This window comes from Xyrauchen texanus, chromosome 33, assembly GCF_025860055.1.
Source record: "Xyrauchen texanus isolate HMW12.3.18 chromosome 33, RBS_HiC_50CHRs, whole genome shotgun sequence".
Taxonomy (NCBI): domain Eukaryota; kingdom Metazoa; phylum Chordata; class Actinopteri; order Cypriniformes; family Catostomidae; genus Xyrauchen; species Xyrauchen texanus.
This window is the reverse complement of record NC_068308.1, coordinates 12,089,268-12,106,949: the sequence shown is the minus strand read 5'-3', so window position 1 is coordinate 12,106,949 and position 17,682 is coordinate 12,089,268. Positions and strand designations below refer to the sequence as shown.

The window sequence follows — 17,682 nt, the reverse complement described above, 5'->3', positions numbered from 1 at the left end:
AAGACACAACGTCTCGTTCCCTCCATCGGGGAACGGAGGTTACATACGGAACCTAGACGTTCCCCTTCTGTCGCTCTCTCCACGTTGTGTCGGAGAAGCGACACTAGGGGTCCCACTTCAATCATGCCATGCACTGAGCCGTGTACGTGAACTGCTGATACAGGAGCGAGCAGGTATTCTTACGTGCAAACGCGACCAGCTGTATCAGGCTGCATGTACCCTTCCCCAATGCCCCATTAAAGTCATCATAATCCTTCTGGTTACCCTAGTGAGGGGGAACAAGGTGATGCTTGCCAACCTGGGAACGGGCCAAGCCTGGCTTGGCCTCTTTTCTCTCTATGTTTCTCGCTTAGAGCAATTACGGCCGGGGCCCTTACACGCATTAAGGGAAGGGGGTCTTACCCCATTTCCTATTCTTTCAGGGGGAGAAGACCCTGCGGAGACCACACCTACCCTGCAGGGGAGATAAAAGTGGCGAATACATCGCATGGCCGCTTAGGTCCTATGTGGAAAAGTTGGTGCGGTGGTAGATCCAGCCTCGTAGAGGGGGGAATGCTACAGCACGGCAACCGAGGCAGCAGGAACTGCCTAAGGGAGACACGGGGGTCCGCTCGTGAGGGGACAGTACTGCGGAAATTACACACAGGGGGAGTCCGAACAGGAGACCTTAACCTGTGGAGCACCTATTCCAGTACAGGGTAGATTGAGTACCCATAGTGGCCTGGGTCGGCGAGTTCCACCGCTGAACTGGGACCCAAGAGGGCAAGGGAGGAATCAACCAGGGATCCGAGAGATGGGGTCTCCTGGGAACAAAGGCGCACTATTTTACCTCGGCTGAGGGAAAGGGCGCTAGGTGTTAGGTGTTGCCCACCCTGCTGCTCTACAGATGTCTGCTAGGGAGGTGCCCCTGGCCAGTGGCCACGAGGACGCAACACTTCTGGTTGAGTGCGCTCGAACCCGCAAGGGTTGGTGTGATAAGCCAATGAAATGGCATCGACAACCCAGTGGGCGAGCATCTGTTTGGAGACAGCGTTCCCTTTCTGCTGTCCCCCGAAGCAGACAAAGAGATGCTCAGAATGTCTAGAGCTCTGCGTGCGGTCCAGATAGATACGCAAAGCACGTACCGGACACAGCAACGGAAGGGCTGGGTCTGCCTCCTCCCGGGGCAGCGCTTGCAGGTTCACTACCTGATCTCTGAAGGGTGTGGTAGGAACCTTGGGCATGCAGCCCGGTCGCGGTCTTAGGATCAGGTATGTGTCTGCCTTTTAATAAAATCACTCTTTTTGAAGAAACTCTTTCTGAGTTTGTCTGCGCTGTTGAAGCGCCCAGGGGCAACAATGCACAGCCGTGCACGAAGGATAAAGCCGCTGTTGTGCGCCGTCAAATCCAACAGCATGCAGAGCGTCAGAGGAATAGCAGGAACTGGTGTGAAACTCGCAGCAAACTGCATACACGACCATCGGCTCTGTTTCTGAATGAACTTACATTTAAAGGGTTAAAATTCTGAAAATGAACGAATATTTAGTGGTTATGATCAGGATTGATGTACTTGTGGTTAAAAAAAAAAAACAACTCTTCTTTTCTTTTTTTGACACAAAAGGGTTAAGCACATTGTGTTTGTCTATACTTGTAACTTTGATTCTTGCCACTGTATTTCATCAAGGCATAGTCCTTGCTTGAATGGTGCCCCCTCACTCCCAGGCCAAATTAGTAGTAAATAGAGGACCTTAGTAGGTCCCCCTTATCACATTGTTCAAAATGGTTCACAAATCAGACTCGATTTATTAGCATATCGGTCTGAATTTAAAGCTGAAGTAATTTCTGTGACACTAGTGCCACCGAACGGAATTGCAAAAATAAACAATGTTTTCCAAATACGCCCCTCATTGGTAGTTGTTCAAACAGTCAGATAGTCCCGTCCCAAACTCATGCCATTGGTTGAGTACCATTGTTGGGGCGTATCAAAGTGTCTCTCTCAAAACAAACACAGGGAGTTTCATAGGTCCATAGTGTTTTCAGTTTTCGAGAAAATTGAATAAGTTGCGTCTACATATTAAGCTGGATAGAAGAAAGTATTTTAACACAAAAAAGTGACATAATTCAGCTTTCTCCTTTAATTACAAATGACTGGAAAGGTCATGGAAGTTCATTGGTCAAAAGTGTGGGAACCCTTAAAACGTTTAAGAAAAATTGCTAAAAGCAGCTACGGGAAAGACTTCCGTCAGGGACATTGTATCCCATGTTAAAGCATGGAAATGTACCAGACTGGGTAATCGCTTGTCCCCAGTGTTGTTGCTGAACACAAGCTGCCGTATTAGTGAGAATTATGATGGTACAGTACAGCAGCCAAACATTTTGTGTCCTATTAATTTGAATTGTGTTGTCTGGATTCTAAATATTACCCATCTGGTACAAGCTCTCAAATTTAGAAGAATCAAGAGGATATTTGATGTAATAATCCTGATTTGTCTCAGATATAAGCTTGATGTCTTCGCAGACCTCATGATAACAGAAATTGAGACTAGAGCTCGACAATATCAGGGTCTTGATTAAACTCCATACAGCACGTTCACAAATGAATTAGGAGAACTGACATTATACCATGCAGCATGTGAGACAAGAGTATATATTTTTGCATTGAGATTGAATTACAACAGTGCATACAATTTAGTATGTTAACAGGGTACAGGTTTACATATGTAAATAAAAATAATAAAAAAGACAAAAGTTAAACCAACTAAAACATAAATGCTTTTAAGAAAACCATCAAAAGCCATTGTTGCAGTTCACTAGGATTAAATAGTTTGGAGTTCTGCTCTGTATCTGAGCATGTGGTACTGGTACATTATAGAGGGTTCACAAGGGACAAAGATGGAACATACACATGCAAAGTCATATACCTGATTCAGCACAATAGACATTTTGCACCTGTATGATTTTTGTTAAATAAATTTCAAATCAGCATATAGTTATTTTAAGCTTCAAAACAGGCCTCATGGCAGATTCTTCACAATGTTATCCATTCCTGTTCGAGACGTTGTACAGTTGAACTTGCAAGCATTTGAAAGCGGTTTAATTAAATGAAATAAACAGGGCCAAAATAATTAGCTAATTAATTATGACTAGACTGAGAGTACATAGCTTGAGCGACCCACTTACAAACAAAAACCTGTGATTGACATGGCCAACAATAATAAAAAACGTTATTAATATCTTCAAACAAACCACAATAATTAATGGTTAGGAACATACACAACATATACAAGTGAGACAAACAAATTGGCTTTAAAGGGATAGTTCACCTAAAAAACTTTGTGTTCAGCAGAAGATAGAAAGTCACACACATCTGGGATGGCATTAGGGTGAGTAAATGATGAGAGAATTTCCATTTCTAGGTGAATTATCCCTTTAATGATGAAAAACAAATACAGAAATAAATACATTTGCAAATAAATGTAAAATTGACTATGTTGAGTCGCATCTTGTATCACATTTGCTGAAATAAAGGTAACCCATCTCAGGCAAAAAGCAAAATGAATAAAGAAAATGGTTGTCTGAGATTCCATAGGGATAAGGCAGCTTAATACATATATTAAAACATGTCCCTTAAAAATGTATGCAGGGTTTTCTGGGCTCAGATCTCAGGTTATATATCATAGATATCGTTAAGCTAACTGTAAATGTGGTAAAACTCAATTGTTGAGTTTAAAGTCAATTAATTGTGGATTACAGGTCTAATCGGAGAACATTCAAGGTAGCTACTTTCCATTCATGCTTTGACCAGGTATAAACAATGTACTAGCATTTACAAAATAATACATTCCTAAACCCTGACCTGCCTCTTACTCTGACAGTCAGGGTTTAATTACATTTTACTGGTGTTTCTTTCATTTGATCCAGATAGGTCTGTAACAGTTAAAGGATGGGCAAGGAGAAGGCGGAATCGAATAAACAAACACAGGGCCTTGTGTGTCTCTCTCTCTCACTCGAACTGGCATCTCCGGCTCCACTTTATCTTGCTCTCCCGCTGATCTTCTGATTCAGCGCCAGCCATGCACCCTCATGGCCCGGCCACGCCCTTCTCCTCATCACACTCCTCCTCCCCCACCCCCCACCCGACAGCTCGCTCCTCCTCCGGCAGATGGCAGCGACCCCTCCAACCCCTGGCGGACAGAACCACTCCTCCCCTTCTCGGCAGATGCCAGCAGTTCCTCCGGTTCTCGGCAGCAGCCCCTCTGTCCCCAGGCAGACATCCGCGGCTGCTCCTCTGGCAGATGGCAGTGGCGAGGCCTCCATGACAGATCATCCCTCCTCCCTCCCGGGTATCAGCACCACTGTAACAGTTAAAGGATGGGCAAGGAGGAAGCGGGAACCGCTGAACAGTCAACATAAAGTTTAATTTCAAACTCAACACAAAACAAACTTAAACAAACACACACACATGCAGCACGGCAGTGTGCATCTCTCTTTCCATCAAACTGGCATCTCCGGCTCCCCTTTATCTCGCTCTCGCTTGTTATCTACTGATTATCTTATCTTCCAACAACGCTCTGAAATCTCATTTGCATTTAAGGTCAGTTTCAAAAATGCTTGTTGACGCATCATACTACGTTGTAACAGAACCTGACATGCCAGATCGAATATGCAGAATAAAGAGAGTTGCAGCGGAGGGGAAGGTCTGTAGTAAAGATAACACATGACACATAAAATAGTGCACAAGTCATATGGACTACTTTCAGGGTGCTTTCATTACGTTTTTAGAGCTTGACAGTTTTGGTCAAAATACACTTTTTGATAATAACAATAAAAAAAAAAGGTTATATGGAAAACAACTGTGTGAAAAATGTTAAAAAATTCTACTTTTGTGTTCCACAGAAGAAGAAAAAGATGGCAAAAAACACAACAACAACAACATAAATGTGAGTAAATGATGACAGAATCATTCATGGGTGATCAATTCCTTTAACTGAACCATCTTATTCTATTCTCTAGAAAAGGTGAAGCATGATAATGCCTGGTGCCTTGGGTTGCTCATAGCAGACCAGTACTAAATACCAATTAGATGTATTTTATGGCATTTCTATGAACGATGCATTCGCAACACTACAGTAATATGCGCAAAGAACAGACCTCAGGCACTAGACCTTCACCCCCAATTTTGAAATTCCTTAACCATAGCAAAATGCCTCAAACAAAAAGTGCTTCTCTTGGTTCGGAAATGTTCTCACAGAAAATGTGCACTTATTGCCTCAGTTGCTCAAACATGTGTTTTGGACACAAGTGTGGCTATTGTATAGACATTTCCATTTCAGATTTTTTTTGTCAGCATAGCTTCCTTTGATCTACTAAAGCAAGTCTTAAATACAGTACACAAGTCCAGTAACTAAACATAATGCTGTGCTGTAAAGTGGTACAGGGCATCAGTGCATCTAGTCAATTTCAGTACTGTTTTAATCACTCCGTGTATATCCTTGCCACCATGCCCTTCCTCTTCTGCTTCACCATTGCGTTCATCCATTCCCCTTTTTCCTACTGTCTTTCTTTAGTCTGGTTCACATCAGCTCCTCCCTTCAGTGTGACATTGTGGGCGTGTCCTGACCCACCATTCGTGGACTGTATCCATTGGCTTGTTGAGGACACGACGCGTGTCCTTCAGAATCGTGCTTGACTGGAGTTTTCAGTCTGCGGGACTGCGAGGACCTGCCGGTGAACAGGCGCAAGGCCCCCTGCAGATCAGGGAGAACCAGTAGAGCTGAGGGGCCATTAGGAGTGCCGCTCCGAGATTACAGTGCCAGGGCACCGCAAAAGGAACCCGATAGAAAGGGATAGAGGCATACCTACAAGAGAATGGGCACAGAATGCAGATTCATGAAATAGCTTGGAGGAAGACAAAGAGGAAAATTAAGACCCCGATAACACCTGTTTTTAAAATGCATATCGGGCAAAGCGATCACAAGTGGACATCACATAATAAAGCTGTAAACAGGGTCCAAAATGGTTTGTGATTTGATCCTGCCAACCACATTCAGAGGTAGTCGAATAAAGGAAGAAGCCACATGAGGCCATGCTTTACAGTGATTTTAAGGCCAGGTCAACAAACAGCAACAAACAGCAACATCTAACAGTTGTTCCAATCAAAAAATTTGTAAATGTCCATAAACATGCCACAAGACTTCTCCGGTTTGCCTGATATCAACATGCAAGCATGAACATCTAAAGTTCGGTTACTCAACTAAAATGTAACCTCCTGAGACCCTGCATCCATATGCGTGGACATTATGTTTTGGCTTCGCTTAAGGCTATGCATAATTTAATTTCATTTAAACCAACTGATCTCAGTTCAGAGACTCTATGTTGTCATTAAAAGGTTAAAATGTCAACGCACATTTTGTCATGTGACAAAACAACATGGCGCCAATCTCAGCTGAGTTTGTCTTTTGGAGAAACAGCAACAAAACTATATCTGGTAAGAAACCTCATTAAGTTTTTACATTAAAACCAGTTTGAGTCAAAAGATTAGAGTCTCTATTTTTATCCGATATGCCATTTTATAAATAGTACAAAAACGAAACGGAACGCTGTTAAACACAATGACCACTTGCTTGGACTATAGGCTCATTTTCCTTCAAATATTCTACATTCACTGTGCAATACCACATTAAGAATCAGTGGATGCATCCAAAAGCTGGAAAATGTTGCATTGAGACTTTATAAGGAGTGTTAAGGTGCAGTTCACACTGTTCTAAAACCAGTGCAGACTGAAAGCACACTGGAGGGTAAGTCATTAGGGAGCAAAGGAGCAAGGGAGCATCCTATAGCTTTCATATGCAGCTAAGTACATTCACTCCAAACACCCGGTCAAAATTTCTGTTTCAGGCTGCAGATGATGTTTAGACCACTCAACATGTTTTGCAGACATGGGGCAATGGTAATCAGTAAATATATTCAGAATTTTTCATGCAAAATTTTATTTTAACATGGTTGGCAGTAATTGGATGATGCTGGCCATTACTTTATATCAGAATTAATTAAGCTAATTTTTTATGTACCATCTGTAACATCTCAAAAACATGAATAACCAACACTCCTGGAAACATAAACAGTTTGATTAACAAATCTGACTTTTTGTAGTTTAGTATTATTTAACATTTCACAACTTAGTCCCACTGTCCACATATGTGGACATACATTTTTAGGAAAGCTATTCCTAATAGTTCCTAATAGTCCAGATTTCTCCTATTCCAAAGTGATGTGCATGCCAGGGTAAGAAGAGAAGCACATGAAGCGATGCACATATCATTCATAGTGCCCTTTGTACAAGCCACTAGAGGCAGTGTTATGAACTGAGGTTGCTTCAGGTGGTCAGGTCTAAGCTCAGCAACGTCATGCGGCAATAAAATGAAGTCAGCTGACTTCTTGAATATACTGAATGATCAGTTTATCCCATCAATGGATTTTTTCTTCCCTGACCGCACAGGCATATTCCAGGATGACAATGCCAAGATTCATCAGGCTCAAATTGTGAAAGAGTGGTTCAGGGAGTATGAGGAATCATTTTCACACTTGAACTGGCCATCACAGAGTCCTGATCTTAACCCCATTGAAAGTCTTTGGGATGTACAGAGTGGTCTGACACTCCCGTCATCAATACAAGATCTCGGCCTAAAATGAATGCAACACTGGATGGAAATAAATGTTGTGATGTTGCATAAGTTTGTCGAAACAATGAAATGAAGAATGTGCAAAATAATCAAAGCTTAAGGCGGTCCAATGAAATATTAGAGTATGCAACTTTTTGGGGGCCAGACGGTGTAAATACCAATTGTAAATGTGATCTGTCCCATCTGACTGCTTATGATCTTATCACCCAAGACAGACCTTGTGATAGACACTGTGTGCACCATGGACATCTCAGAAGGAACAATTAAAGGAGGAGAGTTAAATGTTAAAGAAAGCTTTAAAAAGAGACATACCTTCCATAAATGTAGTAGAGATAGGGGAAGAGAAGTACTCGACAGAGGAAGAAAGTGATCAGCATAACAGCCCCATTCACTTTGTGAAGAAGTGTGTGCTGTTGTTTGTACTTAGTGAAAAAGAACAAGAAAAAGAGAGAGAATAGGTAAGACAGCAATACAATTTGATGATAGATGGGAAAAGAAGCAAAAGACCAAAGGATTTAGTGATATATTTTGAAATGAAACACTTAAAAAAAAATTCAAACAAAACATTCTTGTTAAGTTTAAAGGTGATGTAATTTGTTTGATGTTAAAATACTTTTTTCTCTCCCAGTTTAATGTGCAGAGAGAACTATAATTCATAGGTTGACTTCCCATGGGAAAATTTCATTGACTTTCATTGACAAATATTCAAACGTAAACAATCCCTCAAAAATCTTTAAGTTGCTCTCTCTCTATCTATATGACAGTCTATCTAGATTGGCTGGTTGTTGTTGAACTGTAATGTCTGTATATCCATCAAACCGTAACATTTTAAAACTAGTATACATTTCTCAGCCAAGGCTTTGTCAAGCCAACTTCAAAATTGCCCTATCTAATTATCTTTGCAATTCCATTTTGTGCTACTAATGCCACAGAAATTATATACTTCCCCTTTAAGAAAACATAATGTTGGATATTTGACATGTAATTGATGCACCTTTGGCATGCATTCAGCAATGGTAACTACACATCCTCTACCCTGGCTGAGTGCCAACTTCCAAGCTGTGCTACTCTATGCCATATACTGAGACTTGGAGGAGGTGTGTGTTGGAGAGGGATAGAGAGTTGTCTATTGTATCAAGTGTTAAATCTATTCTAAATTCAGGGAGCTATATTCAGATAGAGGCAGCTGTGGCTCTGAGGCACTCAGAGGGCGACTGGGATAAAGAAACATGGCTAGTCAAACATATTGCTAATACAAAAAATTACTAATCTTAATTTACCATACCACATCAATTCAAATTCTGATTTATCTGTTAAAGAAATGTTCAGGGTTCATTACAAGTTAAGGTCAATCAAAAGCATTTGGGGCATAATATTGATTACAAAATAAATTAAATAAATATATATATATATATATATATATATATATATATATATATATATAGTGGTTACAGTGAGGCACTTACAAAGGAAATTAATGAGGCCAGACCAAAATTCATTCATGTTGAAATACACACTGTTTCAAAAGTATAGCCACAAAATGTAAACATTTTACATGTCAACATGATTTTAGTGTTATACAATCACTTACTAACTTTAACTGTGTAAAGTTATAGCCAATATTATAACTTTACTATCATGACGCATAACGTCGGTAAATCCCTGATTTTATCACGCTAAAATAATGTTAACATTTTGTGACTATACTTTTAAAACTGTGTGTATTTCAACATGAATGGATTCTTTAATAAAGAATTATTAAATGGATAGTTCGCCCAAAAATGAAAATTCTATCATAAATGACTCACTTATGTCTAGGGACAAAGGAATAAAAAGCACCAAAAGTACGATAAAGGTAGTCCGTATGAGTCATGCACTATATTTAAGTCTGTATTCACTGATAATCTTCCCCTCTGCCCGGGACTCAAATCTCATTGTTTTTGCCTATCTTCAAACTTGCCATGTTGTAATCGGTTACAAGTTACAACACATGCAAGAACTAATACCGGTTGACTGGCCAAACCTGATGCAACGTGCGAATATGCGCATGCATGAATTAGATTTTAAGAGGTAGTGGCGGTGGGGAATTTCAGTGAATAAAGACTTCATTTTTGGTCTGTTTCTCACAAAAGTATCATATGGCTTCAGAAGACTTGGAATATAGCGTACAAGTCCTATAGACCACTTTTATGGTACGTTTTTGGACCTTGATAATTCCTGGTCAAAATATGTTTTCAATGTGTGGAAAACAGCAGCTCAGAGATTGTTCAAAATATCTCTTTTTGTGTTTCGCTGAAGAAGTTGCAGTTAATTTTTGGGTGAACAATTTTTTACTTTGTCAGGGTTCATAAGACTTCTGTACACTGTCTTTGTAAAACAGGCCTGACTTGTATATCACAAGTCAGCACTTCTATAAATACACTTTACTATGAATAATGTTAAATACATTATTCATAGTAAATTGTATTTACACTTTGTACAATGTAACTAATGTTGTGCTTAATGTTGTACACATATTGTTAAGGACTAAAGCTGATGGCAGAATGATAAGTCGGGGTAAAAATACCACAGGGTGGACAAAGAAGCACTCATCTACTCAATAATGAATATACCTGGATGAGGATTTTGCCTAGACAGACAGACGGTGTGCTAAGTTCAGCCAGGAACATGACACCCTGAAAGTAATCACCCTTTCCCTGCCTCCAAAACTGGAAGTCAATGTGAGAGAGACAGAAAACATTAGGCATCATGTGTATACATACTGATATATATTCTCTGATTACTGGATGTCTGTTTAAATACAGATTCTTCAGTAACCTCGTGCTATTGATAAATTAGTCCATAAAATATGGGGCTTCTATTTTGAAAATGCTGACTCATACATGCAAAATATAAGGTCCAAATATAAGGACCCAGATTGAAGTGGTCAATTTGGTAAAAGGAATAGTTCTAATATCCCTTTAATGTATCTGTAATGAAAATTACCACAGAGATGGGGAAGCACATGGTGACCATGACAACGTGATGCAAGATCATGAGGAACTCTCTGCGGAGATAGCCAGACACTGCCATAGCCTTGGATTTTGATCCGTTGTCCACCTCATGACCTTTGACCTGTAGCTTGTGCCAGTAACACAGGAACATTGCGTAGATGTCATACACAAAGTACGGCACGGCAAAAAGGATGTAGGAGCTGGTCAGCCAATGCCTGTTATGTAAGAATGTGTAGAGAAAAGAAAGTGAGTGGGTCTATAACTTTGTATATGTGCTATATAAACCCATTAAAACGTAGCTAAGTGTGATGACTGTTGCACCTACTGGTCTTCAATTATGTCCTCACAGGATCTGGAGATGATGTAACCAGCTGCAGAAGCCATAATAGCTTGGACGGACGACACCAACCTTTAACAGAGCATGTGGAGTAAGTACAACCACCACACATGTAATTTCTCTGTTAAAACTAGTCTTAGACCACACTTAAAATCTTTTATTTACATATTTATTTAAACCTGGAAAGAAAAAGAAAAGGATTTTGACTAATTTAAAACAAAGAACGTAATACAATGTAAAATATTTTAATTCTGCACTACTTCTAGGTCGCTTATCTTATGCAAGCAAATTCAATTTAGCCTATTTTTAAGATTTATACATTTCAATTTCATTACAAAATTCCGAAAAATGTGTGTAATTTTTAACTAAATTAAATTAAATAAACTTAAAATGTTTCGCTTTTTTTTATTTTGTTAAAGACTGCCTAATTCAATATGAAGGAATTTTGTTATAAATGCATGAGTAACATTGTAGGCCCTCACAATGCAAGTGAATGGTGATAAAAAAATTTAATCTCCAAAAAGCACATAAAGGCAGCATAAAAGTAATCCAAAAGACTCCAGTGGTTAAATTCATATCTTCAATATAATAGGAGTGGAAAAGAAAAAGGTTCATATTTAAGTCCTTTTTCCAATAAATTCTCCTCCATAACCAGTAGGTGGTGATATGCACGAAGAATGCAAATTGCCAAAAACAATAGAAGAAGAGCACTCAGAAGGGATGTTTGAAAGTGGAGATTTATATTTAAAAAGGACTTCAATTTTGATCTGTTTCTTACCCACATCTATAATATCACTTCTGAATCAAAGATTTAACCACTGGAGTCTTTTTGATTACTTTTATGCTGACTTAATGTGCTTTTTGAGCTTCAAAGTTCTGGCCACAATTCACTTGCATTGTGAGGAGAGATAGTCTACTAAAAACCTTTGTTTGAGTTCAGTGGAAGATAGAAAGTCATAACACATCTGGGATGGCATGAGGGTGAGTAAATAATGGGAGAACATTATTTTTTGGATTGAACTATCCCTTTAACTCCTTTGCACAAACAGCATGTAGAGTCCATTCCAGCAAAAGCATGCTGTCATTAAACTGCAAGGGGGACAGCAAATACTAAGAAACTGTTATAAGTTTGAGCAAAATTGCTGATAATATAATTTGAAATGAAAAATACTGTACTAAATACTAGAAGGGTAACAAATTTCAATTGATGGACTTTAAAAATGCAGATCAAAGGCTTTTTTACCGGGCTGAAACAATGACTGCATCCCCCTCGTTCCACCTCAGCCCAGGAACATATTTGAGGCACTGCCTGGACAACAGGAAAAGGCCTGGGAAAAACACAGACCCCGCTGCTATGATGGACAACATGGTCTATGGCAGGTGAACTCCGGTAATACTGTGTTCAAAAAAGCGCCCAGCAGTCCAGCTGTCCTGCTTACCCTTCTGTAACAAAACAGCATTCAGAAACTGAAAGGTTCTGATGAGTAAAAAATAAACAAATAATGAAACAGACAATATATTCCTAGTAGTTATTACAGTGGATTAGTAATTATAAAGAAACACTCATATATAAAACAAATTAAGGAAAAAAGGATTCTCTTGGGTCGGAATTGTGTTGCATAAACCAAGTTATTATGTACGCTCCATATGTTGCCACATGTGGCCAGTCACAAGCAACAGAAGTCTAACACATGCAAACAAAGTCACATGGCAAAGTCAGAACAACAGTGATGTTCTGAGTCAATACTATCCTGCATTTTTGCCCTCAATCACACATGCCCTGTATTTTTATACTGTAACTTAGTCATTTTAAAATATTGTTATGATGGCCCCTGTGTCAGCAAAAGTACATATTAATTATATTTTCAATAGAACATATTAACATATTCATTAACAATAATGCATGTTTATTTAGTATGCATTTAAGTACACACTGAAATAATTTTACTTTTTCAAAAGCACAAGAACCTTGGCTATGATCCCCACTTACAAAATCTGAACTATGGTTTTAACAACCACAGTACTTTCCCTAACACCTTTTTATACACTGCTAAATATTCCTGATCCATGAGATCATTTCATGCAATGTCTTGAAAAAAATTACTAGTTTGCACACTTCTAAGTAAATATTAATGGTATAAAACTGAGTAAAATTTACTTAACTTTATGACATAATATTTATTAAAGTGAGTGAGTAAAAACATTTTAGTAAATTCAGTAACTTTTACATACAAATAAGTTATACATGGTATACATGGTTTAAGTAAACTTCATTATTAATAAAGATCTTATTAGAATATGTCATGTTTTGAATTTTCCTTAAAAACCCATTTAATCACACTACATGACATACGGAAGCCTCCTACGGGGAAACTTAATGCATTAAGTCATTAGGTCATTTTGAGTAGAAAATGAACATAAGAATGCAAAAACAAGAAGTTACCAAAAGTAACAACAAAATTAACTATAAAACTGTAAATAAACTTGCAAACAGTGAATTCATACAACGTCATTAATCATTTAATCCCAGTGTATGCTGGGAACACTAGCTTCAAAATAATTAAGTAAAATGTACTTATTTTATCTACCTGTGAAATTTACTCAAATTAGCGAATAAATATGACAAGGTTTTCTACTTTAGGATTAATACATGATGAGACATTGTAAAAATAACAGAAAATCATAAATAATATTTACTTATAAGCAAGAGCATTCAATTTTACATGTTTCAATGTAGAATTTATTCAATATTTTCAAGTTCACATTTAAAATTTCTTATTTCATGTAGAAAGTGCTTGATCTTTTATGCTATATACTTTATATACTTAATTTTTCTGTGTAATATGATCTAATATGATCATTTTTTACATTTTACAAAGTCATATAGCTAATGGGAATCCCTGAAGTTATCCCAAAAATTTTTTTTAAATACTTATTTGTCGTTTTCAGTTTTGTTCAAAGTCATTAAATCAAAAGTTTTTTAATAACTGTCCAATAAGTGACAGGATAGTATTTGGGGTAAAGCACCCCCCTGCTAAATACTCCCATAAACGCATTGTTTTTCTTAAGCGGTGTGAATAGATTTGTTCTGAAAAATGTTCAAAGTGGGCTCCCATTGACTCATGCAATCACAATGGAGATTAATTTGTTTATAGAACACCTTGAGATGTTATAAAATGCTAACTGTGACCAAAATTAACAGAAAATGGTTAACCTTTTTCTGAAGCATCTTGCTGTCGCTAAAGTATTTGCCTAAATGTTGCCCTATAACTATTGTCCACATATTTACACAATATCACTATAAACCCCCTGAGGGCCTTTTAGCCCAAGTAAAACCTTTTTTTATTTTATTCATTTTAATCAAAATCAACCTTCCATTATTATTTATCTTCACACAAATGATGTTTCTCCATCAATATTCAATATAAGACATTGCTTTTTTCCATCTTGATTAGTAAATTTATATTAAGGCGTGCCTTTAGCCACGTTGGACATTCTTGAACATTCAAAGTTTTTGAGTGGGAATACAAAATAATGTTCAATTTTGCTAGGAAAATAGAAAACAACAAATATAGGCTTATTGTAAAAATGTTTAGTAACAATTATAGATAGATCGATGTAAAATAAATTAATGTATTAATAAAATATGATTATTTTATAAATATAAATACATGAATATTAAAACCTATATATTTTATGAATAAATGTGGAAATATCGTAAATGCTCCAGTACAGTATGTTGTAGGCTACTTTGACAGACAGACCCCTTTTGTTGTCCAAAACAAAGGATGGAACCTGTATCCCATCATCACCATCACTAACGCATGCGGCCATCCATCCCCTGCACGCCTTCTCCACACAGCATCATTCTTCTGTATTACAGCAGCTACAATATTCATATTTCACAGAAACACTCACACAAGGCTATTCTAGCATTCGGAACCTGACGTAGATAAACTTGAATCACAGCTGTTCCTTGGCTGTTGCCAAAAATGCGCAATGCGCTATCATGTAATCACCAAAAAATAAAATTAAAATAAAAACGGAGGCAAAGGAAACCGGTAACAGCACGGTGACTCAATCTACATGCAAAATGGACGTTTATTCAAAATTATATTCAGTGACAAACGTCTATATTGGCGTTCGTCTCCCGACATGTCACGTTATTGGTTGATGGAAGACGGCGCTCGTCTATTTGCATGAGATAACTGAAAATAATGGTTGGTTGCATTGGTATAGGCCGTGATCCTCATTACCGCTGCCAAATTAATAATCATAATATGCGACATGTTCTGAATGACAAAATGAATGAAGCGAGAAGAGGATGAACATACGTGACTGTCAGCGGCCTGTCGACCCTCGTGTCCCCGTCGAAACAAATAACGAAGAGCGGGAGCATGTTTTATCTACTGACATGATGTTTCTTCTATAATTGCAGTATCTTTGGGTTGAATAAATCTGTCGTTGAAGCCTGTTGTGCTCAGTCCGGCTTTCGCACTCCAACACACTGTCAGAATCGCCGTTCAAATCTCTCGTCGTCGCGCGCTTGCGCTTTAACTTGCGCAAAACCGTCAGTTTTCTGTTAAGCTCCAGCAAACGGGTAGTTGAGCCACTAAAAAATGTGTGTACGACCTTGTCTCCTCCAAAGCGTTTAGATAAAGTTCGGTTCCGTTATACTGTCTGATATTACCCTACATTATCGATCACACAGAGAACAGCAGCGCTACAGAGCGCGTGTTCATCACCATCTGCACTGCTTACATTACCAAAACAAATCAAACGGCTCGTGATCAATAACACACGCACTACGCTATTTAGCTTCGTAAAACGCACACAGGACTCTCTTTCTCGAACGTCGACCTTTCCACCGATTTGATGTTGTCATGTAGGTCAGTTGAGCGCTTGAGAAAACCATCAGACCATCTGAGGTGCGATTTTCACGCTCTTGTTGTGACAAAAAAATAAAAAACAATGAGCAGAACGGAGAGTTCGTCCCTCAGGAGAACAAAATGAAAACGCATGTGGGACCCACTAATTGTTTGTTAGAGGATTCAGCTAAATCTTTTGGGAAAAAAGCTAATAAAAACGTCAGTGGCACTCCCTTGAGCCTATATGTATACAAAAACTGTTGCACCATACTTGGAACTATGAATTCATTATTTCCATGCAGGGGCGTACTGGCTATAGGGAGAACCGGGACTTTTCCCAGTGGGCCAGTCGAGATACGGGCCGAATGGGAGGCAATATGCAGAAAAGGACAGCGACCCCCTTTCAGTGTTTTTATTTTCTCAGTGTATGCTGTAAAAAAAAAAAAAAATCAAATAAGAAAAATCTGATAAATTTACCGTAAAAATTACAGTGACCATGTCTCTGATTTTACGGGATGTAATTTTGATGCCTGTAAATAATAAACACTTGATTTTCTATCCTTCTGGAACTATAATATTTTGTTTTTTCTTTCAAATGTATTTGTTAATCACATAACAACTACAAAAGGCTACATGAATTATAGTTCATCAAAGGTGTCACTTCCATGAGCAATAATTAACCCTAAAATGCATGGCTATTTCACCAAACACTCTACATACTCGGGTCTTCAGAGACCCGGCACATACACCGATGAGCCAAAACATTATGACCACCTGCCTAATATACAGTTGGTCCTCCACGTGCCCCCAAAACAGCGCTGACCGGCTGAGGCATGGACTCTGCAAGACCCTTGAAGGTGTCCTGTGGTGTCTGGCACCAAGACACTAGCAGCAGATCTTTGAAGTCGTAAGTTGCGAGGTGGAGCCGCCGTGAATAGGACATGTTGATCCAGCACATCCCACAGATGCTCAATCGGATTAAGATCTGGGGAATTTGGCGGCCAGTGCAGCACCTTGAACTCTTGATCATGTTCCTCAAACCATTCCCGAACAATGTGTGCTGTGTGGCAGGGCGCATTATACTGTTGAAGAGGCCACACCCATCAGGGAATACCGTTGCCATGAAGGGGTGCACCTGGTCTGCAACGATGTTTAGGTAGTTGGCACGTGTCATTACGTGTCAGCAGAACATTACCCAGAGCATCACACTCCGTCCAATGGCTTGACGTCTTCCCACAATGCATCCTGGTGCCATCACATCCCCCAGGTAAACACTGCACACATACACGGCTGTCCACATGATGTAAAAGAAAATGGTACTCACCGGACCAGGTGACCTTCTTCCACTGCTCCAAGGTCCAGTTCCAACACTTGTTTGCCCATTGTACATTGACACTTTGACAGTAGACATCATGGGCACTCTGGCCACTCGGCGGCTACGCAGCAGGTTTTGATGCACTGTGTGTTGTGACAATTCCCTTCCATAATAACTATCATTCCAATTTTCTGTAACTTATGCCACAGTAAACCTTCTATTGGTTTGGACTAGACTGGATATAATTTGTTGCCTCACACATCGATGAGCCTTGGTTGCCCATCACCCTGTCACCAGTTTGTGGTTTGTCCCTCGGACCGCTGTCGGTTGGTTCTCACCACTGCTGATCGGGAGCACGCATATTTTAAAGAGATGATGCAACAAATCATGCCAAATTTAGAACGGGATTCATTATTTTCACACTAAATTTCATGAGGCGCAACTGGCTTTCAAACACATATTGAGCTACACATAATCTACACATATGTATTTTCTCAAGCACTTTTGA

The 17,682-nt window shown here is 39.0% G+C and overlaps 1 pseudogene; it reads right to left on the bottom strand.

The window, feature by feature from the left end:
- Positions 1–2,585: 2,585 nt before the first annotated feature.
- LOC127626978 (ceramide synthase-like) lies at positions 2,586–15,970 on the bottom strand (annotated as a pseudogene).
- Positions 15,971–17,682: the final 1,712 nt, after the last annotated feature.